The sequence below is a fragment of the Narcine bancroftii genome, chromosome 10, assembly GCF_036971445.1.
Source record: "Narcine bancroftii isolate sNarBan1 chromosome 10, sNarBan1.hap1, whole genome shotgun sequence".
Lineage (NCBI taxonomy): Eukaryota > Metazoa > Chordata > Chondrichthyes > Torpediniformes > Narcinidae > Narcine > Narcine bancroftii.
Window position 1 is genome coordinate 59678946 of NC_091478.1, and position 16062 is coordinate 59695007.

At 43.7% G+C, this 16062-nt stretch overlaps 1 protein-coding gene and 1 long non-coding RNA gene across 4 annotated transcripts in view; both read right to left on the reverse strand.

Annotated features, from left to right (window-relative positions):
• Positions 1-16062, reverse strand: part of LOC138744601 (RNA-binding Raly-like protein) — an 838833-nt gene that overhangs the window by 628173 nt on the left and 194598 nt on the right. The window lies entirely within an intron of this gene.
• The window catches only part of LOC138744603 (uncharacterized), a 68075-nt gene that overhangs the window by 24609 nt on the left and 27404 nt on the right, over positions 1-16062 (reverse strand). The window contains exon 3 of one of the 3 annotated variants that reach the window (XR_011345646.1): positions 10155-10337. The exons of the other annotated variants lie outside the window; for them this stretch is intronic. This is a non-coding gene — a long non-coding RNA (uncharacterized lncRNA). Of the gene's footprint in view, positions 1-10154; positions 10338-16062 lie in introns of those variants that run through there. 3 annotated transcript variants of the gene reach the window in all.

The window sequence follows — 16062 nt, forward strand, 5'->3', positions numbered from 1 at the left end:
TGCAGCTAACAGAGCCACTGCTTCACCAGAGCACGGGGACTATCTGAGTGGGGCTTGCACCTTCTCCCTGCGACTGCCTGGGCTTACCTCCAGGCGCTCCAGTCTTCTCCCACATCTCAGAGCTGTGTGGGTTCGATGGGTTAAATGGTCGACATAAATTTCCCCTGGTGTGTCGGTGAGGGTAGAACCTCAGGGGGAGTTGATGAGAACATGGGAGGAAGGAAATTAAGATTTATGGTCAGTGCTAAGGTTATGTTTTAGCGCTCCGTGACACTGACAACAATGTTGATTTCCGACCTGCAGTGGCACTGAATGTCTGATGACCTGGACTCTCCTGACCACTAACTCAAGATCCTCATACAGCTCGCCTGTATCAAACATCCCGTGAGTGGACTGGGAATCAATAGCCCACAGCCAACTCAAAAGCTGCAGGCACTGGAATCTGAAGCAGGCAAAGCATTACTGGAGGGACTCAGTGGGTCAGGCTGCATCCGTGAGTAGAAATGGTCAGTCTTTGTTTTGCGTCAGGACTGTTGATTAAAAATCAAAGAAAGGGGGTGGCATCACATAGGGAAGGGGAAGGAAGTTGGGAGATAGGACAGAAGATGTGAGAGATGGAGAGACAGGTCGAGGGAGAAAGAATTTGGAAGAGGGGGCTGGGAGAGAAAAGCTTGAGAGAGGGAAAGAGGGTGGCACAGTTGGCTTAGCGGTTAGCGTAACGCCTTTACGTAACATCAGTGACCGGGACTGGGGTTCAAATCCCACGCTGTCTGTAAGGAGTTTGTACATTCTCCCTTTGTTTGTGTGGGCTTTTCATGGGTAGCTCCGGTTTCATTCCACCGTTCAAAATGTACCAAGGGGTGTAGGTTAATTGGGTGTAGATTGTGCAGCAGGGACTTATAGGCCGAAATGGCCTGTTACCATGCTGTATGTCTAAATTTAAAAATGAAAAAAAAAGCAAGTTCAGGAGAAAAAGAGATGGAAACAGTTGAATCAGAAAATTAACGTTTATGATGTTAAGTTTAAGACTGTCCAGGAGGTGTATGATGTGTCTGCCGTTCCTCCAGTTTACATTTGGCCTCAACCTGTTGAGACCGAAGACAGACATGTCACTGCAGGAATGGCTGGGGAGGTGGAAAGTTCAGCTAAAGGAAGCTTAAGTTTAGACCCACACACAGAGTGAGGGTGATCAGCGAAGCGGTCTTGCCTTCTGCGTTTCTAGAGCTGGTGTTGAGGGGGGCCAGGAAACGTGGCCAGCACAAATCGAGCAGCAGTTGGTTGTAAGATCTCCTGTGGATTTGGCTGGGATAGGGAAGTAGCCAGAATTAAACAAGAAAATCTGAAGTCCTTGGGGTTAAGTGCAGTACACAAAAGTGCTGGAGAAACTCAGTAGGTCACACAGCATCCACAGGAAGTAAAGGGAGGTCAAATTTTCGGACTTTAGACCTTTGTTAGAAAAACAGTCAGGTGCCTGAACAACAAGGTGAGGTGGAGGGAGAGGAGAGGAGGAGAGAAGGAAGGGGATGCGGATATAGGCGGAGGATAGCTGAGAGGTGAAGAGGAGGGCTCAGAACGGTAGCTCTGATGGGAGTAGGAAGGGAAGGGAGTTGGGGGGGGGTGCTGCTGGTAACCAGGTTGTTGCATTTGTCATTCTCTGCTCACCCTGCATTGGACAAGCACTGGTCCCCTACCCTGGCAGCCTCATCCTTTGCCAGCCAGAGTGCTACCTACAACTGGAGCACTCAGCAGCCAGCCCCACAGATGTTCCTTCAACACAACAGCATCCATGGGTCTGGTGCTGGGATACAGAAAACAAACGAGACACAGGTTGAGTAGGTTGTAATACCCAACTGCAAAGGTCCACATCTGGAATGGTTGATGCACTTGAGTGCAAGATGCAGCCACTGGCAAGATGAACAAAGGTTAATTCAGCTCCGAGGGGCAGTTGCAGGATTGAGTATCAGACTCTTTTTATCCCCAGAGCAGGGGAGTCACATACTAGGGGGAACAGTTCGATGGTGAGGGGAGGGGGGAATTTAAATGAGGGTAAGCTCTTAAGACTGAAGACAGTGGTGATCTGGAATGAATAGCCAGAGAAGGTGATGGAGGCAGGTAAAATGCGCTTTCCTGTTTTGGACAGGAAAGGTTCAGAAAGATAGGGGCAATTACTGTACAAGGTACAAACAGTTCAAAATTCTTATCGCTGCAAGTAAGCAGGTTTATAAATTACACCAACTACAGTACAATAGAATGCATTAAATCACCACATATGTCATAAGACAAAATAAAAATTAAATGATGGATAAATAAATATTTACTCTTATGGTTGTAGTGTACTGTAATGTGGGCAAATGGGATCAGGAATAGGCCTCAAAGTCAGCATGGACAAAGTGGGCCAAAAGGGCTGTTTTTGCATTATGCTGAGTTTCCAATGTGATGTGAGCATCCTTGGCTATCAAGGGTTATTGTGGTGTCTAGGATGGCTGATAGGTTCACACTGACAGTTTGCTCACAGGCTTGTCCCTTTGAACATTAATCCTTCTATTCTCCAATATAAAACCTCCAACCTGACGTTCTAACCTCTGTATGCTCACTGTCTGATGATGAAGGTACAAGCAGGTATTAAACACACCGTGGGGATCATTTTAACCAAAGTCGCCTGGCAGGAACCTGGGGAAAATTTAGTACAGCAATCACCTTTATTTTTACTTGTTCATATTTTGGGATCTCTCCACCACCAGCAAAACCAGCATATATAATGCCTATTTTTAATTACTCGAGAACGTGCTGTTGATCAACGAACAGCTGAGGAGCTTCAAGGTGTGGGGCTGGAGTCCCTGTAGTGGACAGGGAATTCACTACTGATGTGATGTTCTAAGGACTGGCTCCTCCCCTAACTCCTCCCCCGCATACCCCAATATAAACCCTGGATCCTGGCCAAAACCCCAGTTCCATCCAAAGACCATGTGTGCCATTCTTACTGAATAAAAGTGTATTGTAGTCTCTCTAGTCTTGAATGCTTGCAGTTGCTCTACACATGGTCAAGATGGAGTCAGCAGTGAACCAGATTTTCACAATGACCCTCATTACTGAGATTAAATGATTATTGTTCCAAATGACAGATTATTAAATGAATTGAAGATTTGGTTGCTTTTGTAGGAATTGAACACATGATTCTGGATTACTAGCCCAGTAACTTTATCACTACACCACCAACAAATCATTGAACTAATTAGCCCAGGAACAGGCCCTTCTGCCCAACTTATTTGTGCTGACCAAATGATCGATCTGAGCGAGTCCCATTTGCCTGTATTTGGCCCATATTCTTCCAACTCTTTCCTGTCCATCCAGCTGTCCACCTTGTTCCGTATACCCTCCACCGTCTGTGTGGAAAAGGTGCTTCTCAAACTTTGCCTTCTCTCCTTAAACCTGTGCTATCTAATTTTAGACTCTTTTACACCCAGAAAAGGTAAATGTTTATTCAGCTATCGAGGTCCCTCATGATCTATAAGGTCGTCCCTCTGCCTCCTACAACCCTAGCCTTTTCAACCTCTTCTTGCAGCTCAAGCTATCTATTCTTGGTAATGTCATTGAGAAGTTTTCTGCACCTTTTCTACTGGAATTTCACTTGGACCAGTGTGAGGTAAGTCAAACTAGAGCAGGTCTTACACAGTAAATAGCAAGGCCCTGGAGAGCTTTGGAGCATCGAGAAACCAAGGGGTACAAGATGGTAACTCAAAAAATGGCAACTTAAGTGGACAGGATGGTGAAGAAGGAGAAGGCCCATGGCACGTTGGCCTTCATTGAGCAGGGCACTGAGCACAAAAGTAGTGACATCAGCTGTACAAGTTGGTGGTGAGACCACATTTGTGTGCAGTTCTGGTCACTCAGCAATGGGAGGGATGTCCCTGGGCAGGGAAGAGTAGAGATTCAATGCAAGGAGTATGATAGGAAAGGCAGATGACCATAGAGCATGGATTGGCACATGGATTTATGACGTTGTGTCCATGAGTGAAACTTAGTTGCAGGAGGGGCAGGACTGTTCCGGGGTTCCATTGTTTTAGATGTGATAGAGTGGGATGGATGGATGGAAGGGGAAGGAGTGGCATTGCTAGTCAGGGAAAATATTATAGCAGTGCTCAGACAGGACTGACCAGAGGGCTTGTCTACAGAGGTCATATGGATGGAGCTGAGGAATGGGAAAACTATGACCATGCTCATTGGTGCTGTATTATATACTGCCCAATCATCACTGAGAAATGGAAAAGAAAATCTGCAGAGAAATAGCAGACAGCTGAAGTAAACATAAAGTTATGATAGTAGGTGATTTTAACTTTCCACGTAATGACTGGGACTTCGATACTATAAAAGGGCAGGATGGCTTGGAGTTTGTCAAGTGTGTTCAGGAAAGTTTTCTAAATTGATATATCGAGGTCCCAACTAGAGAAAGTCCAAAATTGGATTTCCTTTCAGGGAACGAGACAGGACAGGTGATAGAAGTATATGCAGGGGAGCACTTTGGGTCCAGTAATCAAATATATATGCACACAAAAAAATCATATAACAATTACAGCATGGAAACAGGCCAACTTGGCCTTTCTAATCAATACCAAACACTTGATCCCACCTAACCTCACTGACCTACATTCAACCTGTACCCTCCATACCTTTCCTGTCCATATACATATCCAATTTCTCCTTAAATGCCAATATCAACTCTGCCTCCACCACTTCGTCTGGAAGCTCATACCACACACCCACCACTCTCTGTGTAAAAAAAAATCCCCCCCTTGTATTTCCTCTAAATTTTTTCCCCATAACTCTCAACTCATGTCCTCTCGTTTATATCTTCCTCTTTCTTAAAGGAAAAAGCCTCTCCACATCAATTCTATCTATACCCCTAATAATTTTAAATACCTCAATCAAATCCCCTCTCAACCTTCTACGCTCCAAAGAATAAAGACCTAACTTATTCGACCTTTCCCTATAAATTAGACCCTGTAACCCCAGCAACATTCCAGTAAATCTTCTCTGCACTCTGTCCAAATTGTTAATATCTTTCCTATACTTTGGTTTTAATTTTAATATAACATCCAGCTCCTATACTCAATGCTCTGATTTATAAAGGCTAACATCCCATAAGCTTTCTGCACCACCCTATCCATATGTGACTTCACTTTCAGAGAACTATGTACCATCATTCCTAGATTCCTCTGTTCTACTGCAGTCTTCAATGCCCCACCACTCACCATGTATGTCCTATTTTGATTAGCCCTACCAAAATGTAACTCCTCACATTTATCAGCATTAAAATCCATCTGCCATCTTTCAGCCCACTCTTCTTACTGGCCTAAATTCCTAAAGCATTATGCCATTATTTTCATTAATTATAAAAATAGGTCTGGTCATGGGTTGAGATTCTAAATTGGAGAAAAGCCATTCCACATGATCAGAAGATATAGGAACAGAAGTCGGCTGCCAATCATCCCATCGAGAGTGCTCCCCCATTCTTATGAGCTGATCCATCCTCCCACTCAGCTCTACTCTCTGGCCTTCTCCCCATAACCCTTGATGCCCTGGCTAAACAAATACCCATAAATCTCTGCCTTAAATACACCCAACAACCTCGTTTCCACAGCCGCCTGTGGCAACAAGTTCAACAGAATCAGGACCCCCTGGCTGAAGAAATGTTTCCACATTTCTGTTTTAAATTGATGCCCTTTTATCCTGAAGTTGTGCCCTCTTTTCCTAGACTCCCCCCTACCATGGGAAACAACTTTGCCATATCTACTCTGTCCAGGACTTTCAACATTTGGAATGTCTCTTTGAGGAACCCCCTCATTCTTCTCTCCTTAAATACAGTCCAAGAGTCAACAAACATTTCTCATATTCTAACCCGCTCATTCCTGGTATCATTCTCGTAAATCTTCTCGGAACCCTCTCCAACACATCCTTTCTCAAATAAGGAGCCCAAAACTGTACACAATTCTCCAAGTGAGGTCTTACCAGTGTTCTATCGAGTCTTAATGTTACATAACCTGCTCTTACATGCTATTCCTCTGGAAATGAATGCCTACATTGCATTCACCTTGTTCACCACCGACTTATCCTGGAGATTAACCATTAGGGTATCTTGCATGAGGACTCCCTAGTCCCTTTGCACTTCTGAATTTTGAAATTTCTCTCTATCTAAATAATAGTCTATTTCTTCTACCAAAGTTTATGACCATACACTTTCCAAAATTGTATTCATCTGCCACCCATTTTTGCCCAGTCTCCTAATCTATCCAAGTACAATTTTGAGGACAAGAGAAAGGATCTAAAAAGTATGGATCGGGTTAGGTTGTTTTCTGGCAAGGATGTGCTCAGTAAGTGGAGAGTACAGAGTTTGCATGTTCCTGTAAGGATTAATGGCAAAGTTCACAGGCATAAACAACTTTGGTTTTCAAGGGCTATTAGGCATCTGGTTAATTAGGTACTTGGCAAGTTCTAAAAAAATACAGGAAATCAGGAAGGCTAAAAGAAGACATAAGCTGAAGGAAAATCCTAAGGGATTCTATAGGAATATTAAGAGCAAAAGCATATTAAGGGATAAAATTGATCCTCTTGAAGATCAGAGTGGTCAGCTATGTTTGGAGATCTTAAATAAGGTTTTTTTGCATCTCTATTTACTCAGGAAACTGGCATAGAGTTTAGAGAAGAGGGTCATGGAACCTACAGAGATTAAAGAACATACAAACTCCTTGTGAGTTCCTTTAAATGTTATAAAGAAACATCAGTTCTTTTAAATCAACTGTACTTTATTAGCTATAGAACTAATTCATGACTGCGTGGAGGCTTTCATCTTGAATCTAACCCAAGCTGCCACAAACTAGTCTCTGACTCCCTCTAGTGGTCAGGAGGATCATTACATCCCCTTTCCTTGAGGTGTTTAACAAGATGACACACTAATATAGTATTCATTTGAACTTAAAGTTCAACACAAATGGAAACACAATATCAGTAGCACAAACTTTTAAGTATGCAGTTATTTTTCTTTTATAGATTCAGCCTGTCGGGCTCTTTGATAACATGTGTGGATCTTCTTACACAGGTGCACTACTGTTGGTTCTGCTGGACCACTACTGTCTTAAAGAGAATAAAGGTGAATAAATCCCCAGGTCCAGCAAGTTATTCCCTCAGACCTTGAGGGAGGCTAGTGTAGAAATTGCAGGGGCCCTGACAGAAATATATAAATACTCCTTGGCCAAAGTTGAGGTGCCAGAGAATTGGAGGTGGCTCATTAATGTTCCATTGTTTATAAAATCCTCCAAAGTTAACCTGGGAAATTTTAGGCTGGTGAGTCTAACATCAGTAGCAGGTATGTTATTGGAAGCTGTTCTAAAAAATCGGATATTCAAATATTTGGACAGTCATGTGCTGATTAGGAATACCCAGCAATGGCATTGTGCATGGTAGGCCATTTTAACAAATCTTTTCAAGGAGGTTCCCAGGAAAGTTGATGAAGGAAAGACTGCGGATGTTGCCTACATGGACTTTAGTAAGGCCTTTGATAGGGTTCCACATGAGAGCTTAGTCAGGAAGGTTCAGTTGCTCTTTATTCATGGTGAAGTGTTAAAGTGGATTCAACATTGGCTTTATGGGATAAGCCAGAGAGTGCTAGTGGATGGTTACGTCTCTGACCAGAGGCTGTGACTATTAGTGAGCCTCAAGTTTCCATTGTTTGTCATCTATAATCAATGATCTAGATGATCATGTGGTAAATTGGATCAGCAAGTTTGTATTTGACACAAAATTGGGGGTGCAGTGGACATCACTGAATGCTTTCAATGCCTGCAGAAGGATTTGGACAAACTAGAAAAATATGGGCTGCAAAATGACAGATGGAATAGAATGCAGACAAGTGCAAGGTATTGCATTTTGGAAGGACAAACCAACGTAGGACATACACGGTAAATGGTAGGGCACTGAGGAGTGTGGTAGAACACTGTGAGCCTTCAGACATATAATTCCCTGAAAGTGGTGTCACAGATAATTAGGGTTGTAAGAAGAGTTTCTGGGACATTGGCTTTCAAAAATCAAAGATTGAGTGTAGGAGTAGGGATGTTAAGGCAAAGTTATATAAGACATTGTTGTGGCCAAATATGGAGTATTGACTGCAGTTTTGGTCATCTGACTACAGGAAAGATATCAATAAGATGGAAAGAGTGCAGAGATGATTTTTTAAGATGTTGCCTGGACTATAGGAACTGAGCAACAGGGAAAGGTTAAACAAATTAGGAGTTTATTTCCTGGAGCATAGAAGAATGGCGGGAGATTTGATAGAGATGTTCAAAATTATGAGGGGTTTAGATAAAAGTAGGCTTTTTCCACTGAAGTTAGGTGAGACACAAGTCAAGTCACCTTTATTTATCATTGATACCATACTCGCACAGTAAAGACGAGATAGCAGAGGACAGAAGTTACGAGTGTAGAGGAGAAGTTTGAGGGGAACGTGCACATTCAGAATGGTGGGAGTAACAAATGACCTGCCAGCTGAAATAGTGAATGCAGGCTCAATTTTAACATTGTCGAAAAATTTGGACCGGCACATGGATAGGAGGAATATGGAGTAAATATGGACTGAATGGGGGTCAGTGGGACTTAGGCAGAATAATAGTACAAGGGCCTATAATGTTCTACGTTTCTCTTCACCATCCTGTTGCTGGGACAAGGGGGCTTAAGTTGGAGGGAGAGGCTGGAAATTTATTCCTCAGTTCGTAGGATACTGAGGGGTAACCTTATAAAGTTATTCAGCATGGATGAAGTGAATGCTCACAGTCTTTTTCCCAGGTTAGATAATTCTAGTTCTGGAAGGCAGTTTTAAGATAAGAGGGTAGAGATTTAAGAGGGACCCGAGGGGCTTTAACCCATAAACTATATTTAATGCATTTATACCACCATGGCTCCATACAATCTTGATCACTCTCTGCAACTCTGTTCCATGCCTTACTTTTTCCACTAGGCATGGGATGCTCGCTAAACAGCATAAATCACTGCCCCATGGTCCACGGGACAATAAACCAGAGGCAGGTACAATTTCAATGTCAACGGGATGGATGGACCAAATGGGGCTCACCCAGAGGGCTCATTGGCCAGCATGGATGTTGGGCCGAAGGGTCAGCTTGATGCCACAATGCTTGATGCTGTCTGACCTGTAGCACACATTGGGATTTGACCTCAGAATGCCAACATATACAGTCTGTCCTTTTCCACTTTCAGCTCCGATGATTCTGAGTCCAATGAACATTGACAGAATCTCATCACCGGCTTTCTGACACTTCTGGAACAGCTTCTCTGTCTCCCACCCAGGGAGTCCATCACTGAACATGAATTCAGCAAACCAGTCATTTTCTGCAAATTGTTAACTCCTCACATACTGATATAAGTAACATGGAATTCAAACCCATAATCTAATACGGTCCAAAATATCGATTAATTTCAATATTCAACCACATTCATTCAACTCAGATCTCTGAAAAGATGGTGAAAATTGCTCTCCTTGAAGAAATATGGGTAGATTGTTTGTTTCAAGATTTAACAAGTTCTTGAGATGATGGATAACGTGCACCTCATTTACCATAAACTGTCATCGAAGACACAATTACACCCTCCACGAGCATGATAATATTACTCAGCGGGAATTGTTCTTGCTTTGATAGATAGGAGTCTACGTCTCACACAGATTCTCAGAAAAGTAAGAAAAACACAGATGCTGGAAACCTGGAACAAAAACAGTGTCGGAAACACTCAGTGGGTGTGGACAAAGAAATGGAGACGATGCTGTTACAGGTGTGATAGAATGTCATGCTTCTCTCTCCAACTGACCTCCTATATGACAATTTTCTGTTTTAAACCCATCATCTACTTTGGTGAAGCAAGTCAACCAATGACTCAGAGACTCCAGAACCAAGATGAGAAGAAATGTCTTTGCCCAGAAAGTAGCAAATTCTTCAAATTCACTGCTCGAGCCAGCTGTGGAGGCTGAGACACCAATTGTTTTCAGGACAGAAATGGTGGCTATCACGGGATTGAAAGTTAATGCAAGGAGAGTGGGACTGAAATAAAAGATCAGCCATAGTCTCACTGAACACTGGAGCAGCATGTGGCCCAGTCCTGCTTCTGTTTATTCAGTAGAGTCAGTCTCTGATGATGACAACATTTAAGAGGCAGATACAGTAAAACTCCTGGCATCCGCCACTTATGCGGATTGGAAGATACCGGATAAGTGCATTTTCTTGTTGCTTGAGACTTACTCTTAAAATACCCAATAATACATCTGCATTAAGAATAAACAGCTGTGGAGAGAGGGGGGTAAATGTAATTGTTAATTTTAAATAATAATAAAAAGACAAAAATACGACTCTGTACCTATTCTTAACAAACTTCACCTGCATGAATATATAAGCTTAAAAGCATTTTACTTTATCTTAAGTCACATTCTTTGAAAACATTTGACCACCATTGCATCTGCAGGTTCCTTCCCCTCCGCGGAGCCGCCCAAAAGATGAAAGATAATTAACCACCCCCTTCTCCAAGTTCACAGCTGAAGCCTTTGACTGAGGCAACACTTACTAAGCAGGGATAAGAAGACACTTTAAGAGAGTCACCCCAACAGTGAGCGGCATCAACCAGCTCTTCATCCTGGGCGACGCCACTGCTCCAGCTCCCTCAACAGCCCCTAAGGCTAGAGCTGGATGAGGTTCCCACCCTGGATGAGACATATAAGGCAATCGAACAACTGAAAAGTGGCAAAGCAGCAGGTATGGATGGAATCCCCCCAGAAGTCTGGAAGGCTGGCGGCAAAACTCTGCATGCCAAACTGCATGAGTTTTTCAAGCTTTGTTGGGACCAAGGTAAACTGCCTCAGGATCTTCGTGATGCCACCATCATCACCCTGTACAAAAACAAAGGCGAGAAATCAGACTGCTCAAACTACAGGGGAATCACGTTGCTCTCCATTGCAGGCAAAATCTTCGCTAGGATTCTACTAAATAGAATAATACCTAGTGTCACTGAGAATATTCTCCCAGAATCACAGTGCGGCTTTCGCGCTAACAGAGGAACCACTGACATGGTCTTTGCCCTCAGACAGCTCCAAGAAAAGTGTAGAGAACAAAACAAAGGACTCTACATCACCTTTGTTGACCTCACCAAAGCCTTCGACACCGTGAGCAGGAAAGGGCTTTGGCAAATACTAGAGCGCATCGGATGTCCCCCAAAGTTCCTCAACATGATTATCCAACTGCACGAAAACCAACAAGGTCGGGTCAGATACAGCAATGAGCTCTCTGAACCCTTCTCCATTAACAATGGCGTGAAGCAAGGCTGTGTTCTCGCACCAACCCTCTTTTCAATCTTCTTCAGCATGATGCTGAACCAAGCCATGAAAGACGCCAACAATGAAGACGCTGTTTACATCCGGTACCGCACGGATGGCAGTCTCTTCAATCTGAGGCGCCTGCAAGCTCACACCAAGACACAAGAGAAACTTGTCCGTGAACTACTCTTTGCAGATGATGCCGCTTTAGTTGCCCATTCAGAGCCAGCTCTTCAGCGCTTGACGTCCTGCTTTGCGGAAACTGCCAAAATGTTTGGCCTGGAAGTCAGCCTGAAGAAAACTGAGGTCCTCCATCAGCCAGCTCCCCACCATGACTACCAGCCCCCCCACATCTCCATCGGGCACACAAAACTCAAAACGGTCAACCAGTTTACCTATCTCGGCTGCACCATTTCATCAGATGCAAGGATCGACAATGAGATAGACAACAGACTCGCCAAGGCAAATAGCGCCTTTGGAAGACTACACAAAAGAGTCTGGAAAAACAACCAACTGAAAAACCTCACAAAGATAAGCGTATACAGAGCCGTTGTCATACCCACACTCCTGTTCGGCTCCGAATCATGGGTCCTCTACCGGCACCACCTACGGCTCCTAGAACGCTTCCACCAGCGTTGTCTCCGCTCCATCCTCAACATCCATTGGAGCGCTCACACCCCTAACGTCGAGGTACTCGAGATGGCAGAGGTCGACAGCATCGAGTCCACGCTGCTGAAGATCCAGCTGCGCTGGATGGGTCACGTCTCCAGAATGGAGGACCATCGCCTTCCCAAGATCGTATTATATGGCGAGCTCTCCACTGGCCACCGTGACAGAGGTGCACCAAAGAAAAGGTACAAGGACTGCCTAAAGAAATCTCTTGGTGCCTGCCACATTGACCACCGCCAGTGGGCTGATAACGCCTCAAACCGTGCATCTTGGCGCCTCACAGTTTGGCGGGCAGCAGCCTCCTTTGAAGAAGACCGCAGAGCCCACCTCACTGACAAAAGGCAAAGGAGGAAAAACCCAACACCCAACCCCAACCAACCAATTTTCCCTTGCAACCGCTGCAATCGTGTCTGCCTGTCCCGCATCGGACTGGTCAGCCACAAACGAGCCTGCAGCTGACGTGGACTTTTTACCCCCTCCATAAATCTTCGTCCGCGAAGCCAAGCCAAAGATTCAAACAGCAGCAATGGGTAAAACCCAACCAAAGCTCTCCGTTGGATTAATATTTGCTCCCATCTTCACCAAAGGCTTATGCTTTACTTCAGAGAACATTTACTTTTACAATTTTAAACACATTTTTTACCGATTATTTTATTCTTATTTATTTAAATTTTTTAAATATATTTTCCTCAACTTTTTTTGCTGTTTTGCTTGAGGCTGCCGCTTGCTTGAAGTCCGGATACCTGAAATTTTATTGTACCTGAATGAACAAGGCATAGAGGGATAAGGAGTTAACACAAGCAAGTGGGATTAGGGTGTAGGAATGATGGTCAGCAGTGACACAATGAGCCGAAGGGTCTGTTTCTATGCAGTATCACTCTATTCCTCTCCAACCCTAAAGTTATGGAAGCTGCATGCAGTTCTGAGAAGGATTTACTGAACTTGGATCAGATGTAGATCACACTCTTTGGAAAGGTACCAGAGATTAGAGGATAACATTAGAAGGTTAAAGGTCATTCAAGTTATAAAGGGATTTAATGGATGACTCCCTCTGGTGGGGGAGGGACAGGTCTAATATTACATCCAGGCAGTGAAGTCACAATGTGTTTTTGACATGCAGTAGCATGGAATTCTTGAATTTTCTTGTCTTGAAATGATAGATAATGAGGAAAGAATGGGAATAATGTAAGATCAATGTGTGACTGGGGCAGGGGCAGGTTGAGGGGCAGCAGGGATTTGGTGGACTGATGGGCCTGTTTTTGTGCTGTATCTCACCATGCATTAATTTAGGTTTTCAAATTGGTGGCTGAAAAGTGCTTGGTAGGTAGAAGGTATCAAACCAAACAGGTCAAATGGAGCTCAAGTGGCTGAATGACGGAATAGGTTGGAGGACCGCAATGGCCTCATGTAAACAGATGCTTGCTCATTACTGTACATTGCAGATGGAGCACAATTGTGCTTATAAACGTGTTTATCTGATAATATGTTCAGCTGATAGTAGATATTAAAGTCATGGAGAGGGACATACAGCATGAAGACAGCCCCTTCGACCCAACCCACCTATCCTATCCAATGTGCCTTCCTGAGCTAGTCGTGTTTGCTTGTGTTCTTTCCTCTAAACTTTTTTAAAAATATTTTATTTTAAAAATTTTCCTTACATGTAATTAATAAACTCATATAAAGCAATGAGTTTAAATTTAAAAAGGTTTCAATCATTATATGGTTATTACCCCTCCCTTTCCCTCCCTCCCTAAACACCCCCACTCTCAAGGAAGAAAAATATATAAAAGATATATAGTTGTATCAAATAAAGAAATAGAAAAAGAAGAATGGATTGCTCAGAAGGTCACTTCAACACTCAGGACTCCAGGAATGTCAAGATGATTAACACAGGTCTCAAGAGCCTGGAAGAACATGACTACATATTTATACCTAAAAGTTGCATATATGGGCTCCAGATTTAAAAAGAATATATACCATATTTATTTCTCAAATTGTATGCAGTTTTCTCCAAGGGGATACACTTTATTTCCACATTCCATCTTCCCATACCCCAGTGTGAGTCAACTTCCAGGTCACTGCAATATACCACTAATAGCCACCACTAATCCTATTTTAACAAATTTCATTTGATATATTGATAATTTCAACTTAGGTCTTGTTCCTTCCATGTTTCCCAATAAAAATAAATCTGTGTTTTATGGAAATACAATACCTGTAATTTGTTCTAAAAAATGTCCTAAATCCGCCCAAGAAGGCTTTACTTTGGGGCATGACCAAGTTGAATGCAAGAAAGTTTCCGTATCTTCACCACACCTAAAACATTGATCTGATAAATCTGATTTATTTCTATTCAATTTTTGTGGCGTTAAATATAGCTGATGCAGAAAATTCCATTGAACTAATCTGTACCTTACATTAATAGTATTTGTCATACAATCACACCATATCTGACCATCTTTGCTCATCAGCTATAATATTCAAATCCCATCTCCCTCTAGATTTATGCACTCCCTGTTTAGTAGTTCCCATTTGAAAGAGAAAATACATTGCAGAAATAACTTTCTTAGTATTTCCTCTCCTAATAAAAGTTTCCACCTCACCACATGTTGGTTTCAGCATCATTGGACCTAACTTTTCCCTCAAATATCCTCTCAGTTGAAAATAACAAAAAAGAGTATTATGCGTTATTCTATATTTATTGCTTAATTGTTCAAATGACATCAATTGGCCTTGTTTATAACAATCTTTAATATTTTTAACAGCTTTACTAAAGCAAATATTTTAAAACTGATTGTTCTTTGTAAAAGGTATAAGTGTAGTGATCCGCGCACAGAGACGGGGACTGGCCCACAAAATGGCCAACGAACACGGTGACTGCATGGACCTGGGGGGGTGACGCCAGCCATAATCCCAGGTGACCTCCTACAGGAAGATGGGGAACTCTGGTGGGAACGCTGGCCAATCTCAGGCCAGTGCTCTGAAGATGTGGGGCCCATATAAGCACGATGGCCAGAGCAATAAAGCAGTCTTATTTCCAAGGCTTTGGTGTGTGTGTCGTTCTACTCCACGCTCGTGCAACATGAATGCTACATTGGTGACCACGACAGGTCCAGCTGGCAGTTGGACCAAAAGATGATGAATCAAGTGGACCCAGCAACCATCCACGCAATCTCCATCAGGCTTCCAACGTTCTGGGTATCGTAGCCCCACGTGTGGTTCGAGCAGGCTGAGGCTCAACTCCAGCTTCAACACATCGCCGCCACTGACACCCGCTACTTCTACATCATGACGGCCTCAATCAGGACACAGCAGCAATGGTCATAGATTTCCTACAGCAGCCTCCGGAACAAAGAAAATACGCGGCCCTCAAAGAGCTGTTAACCCGCACATTGGTCCGAACGCAACACCTGACTGCTACATATGGACGGAGTGGGTGACAGGGCCCTGTCAGCCCTAATGTGCGAGATGCTCACTTCAACCGAAGGCCACAGCCTTGCCTGATTCTTGAGCAGATCTTTCTGGAGCAGCAGCCCAAGGATATCTGACTCTTGCTCACAGCTGACGACTTCAGCGACCCTCGGAGGGTTGCATCCTGGTGGACATGCTCTGAAGTGGGAAGAAGTACACCAGCGCCATCGTGGACCACATCAGCAAGTTCTACGAACAGCCACCTGCAAGACCAAGACCAGCAGAGAGGCAGGTTCATTCAGCGGGACAGCTCTGCCACTATCATCAGCCATGGGGTTCCGAGGCCCGTCGATGCCGCCTACCCTGCGAGTTTTTGGGAAATGCCTGTGGAAACAAGTGGAAACTCTCCTGCAAGACACAGAAATGCTGTAGAAACTCTTTGGGTCATGCAACATACCTAGAAAGTAAAGGCAGCCAAAGTTTTGGCCTTGAGCACTTCACCTGGAATCCCTGGCCTGCTGAGCTTCTCCAGCACTTCTGTGCACTGCCCTCGACCCCAGCATCTGCAGATGTTCTTATATCACTGTAAACTCTCTCGAGTGATTCATAACCTCGTGCATCAT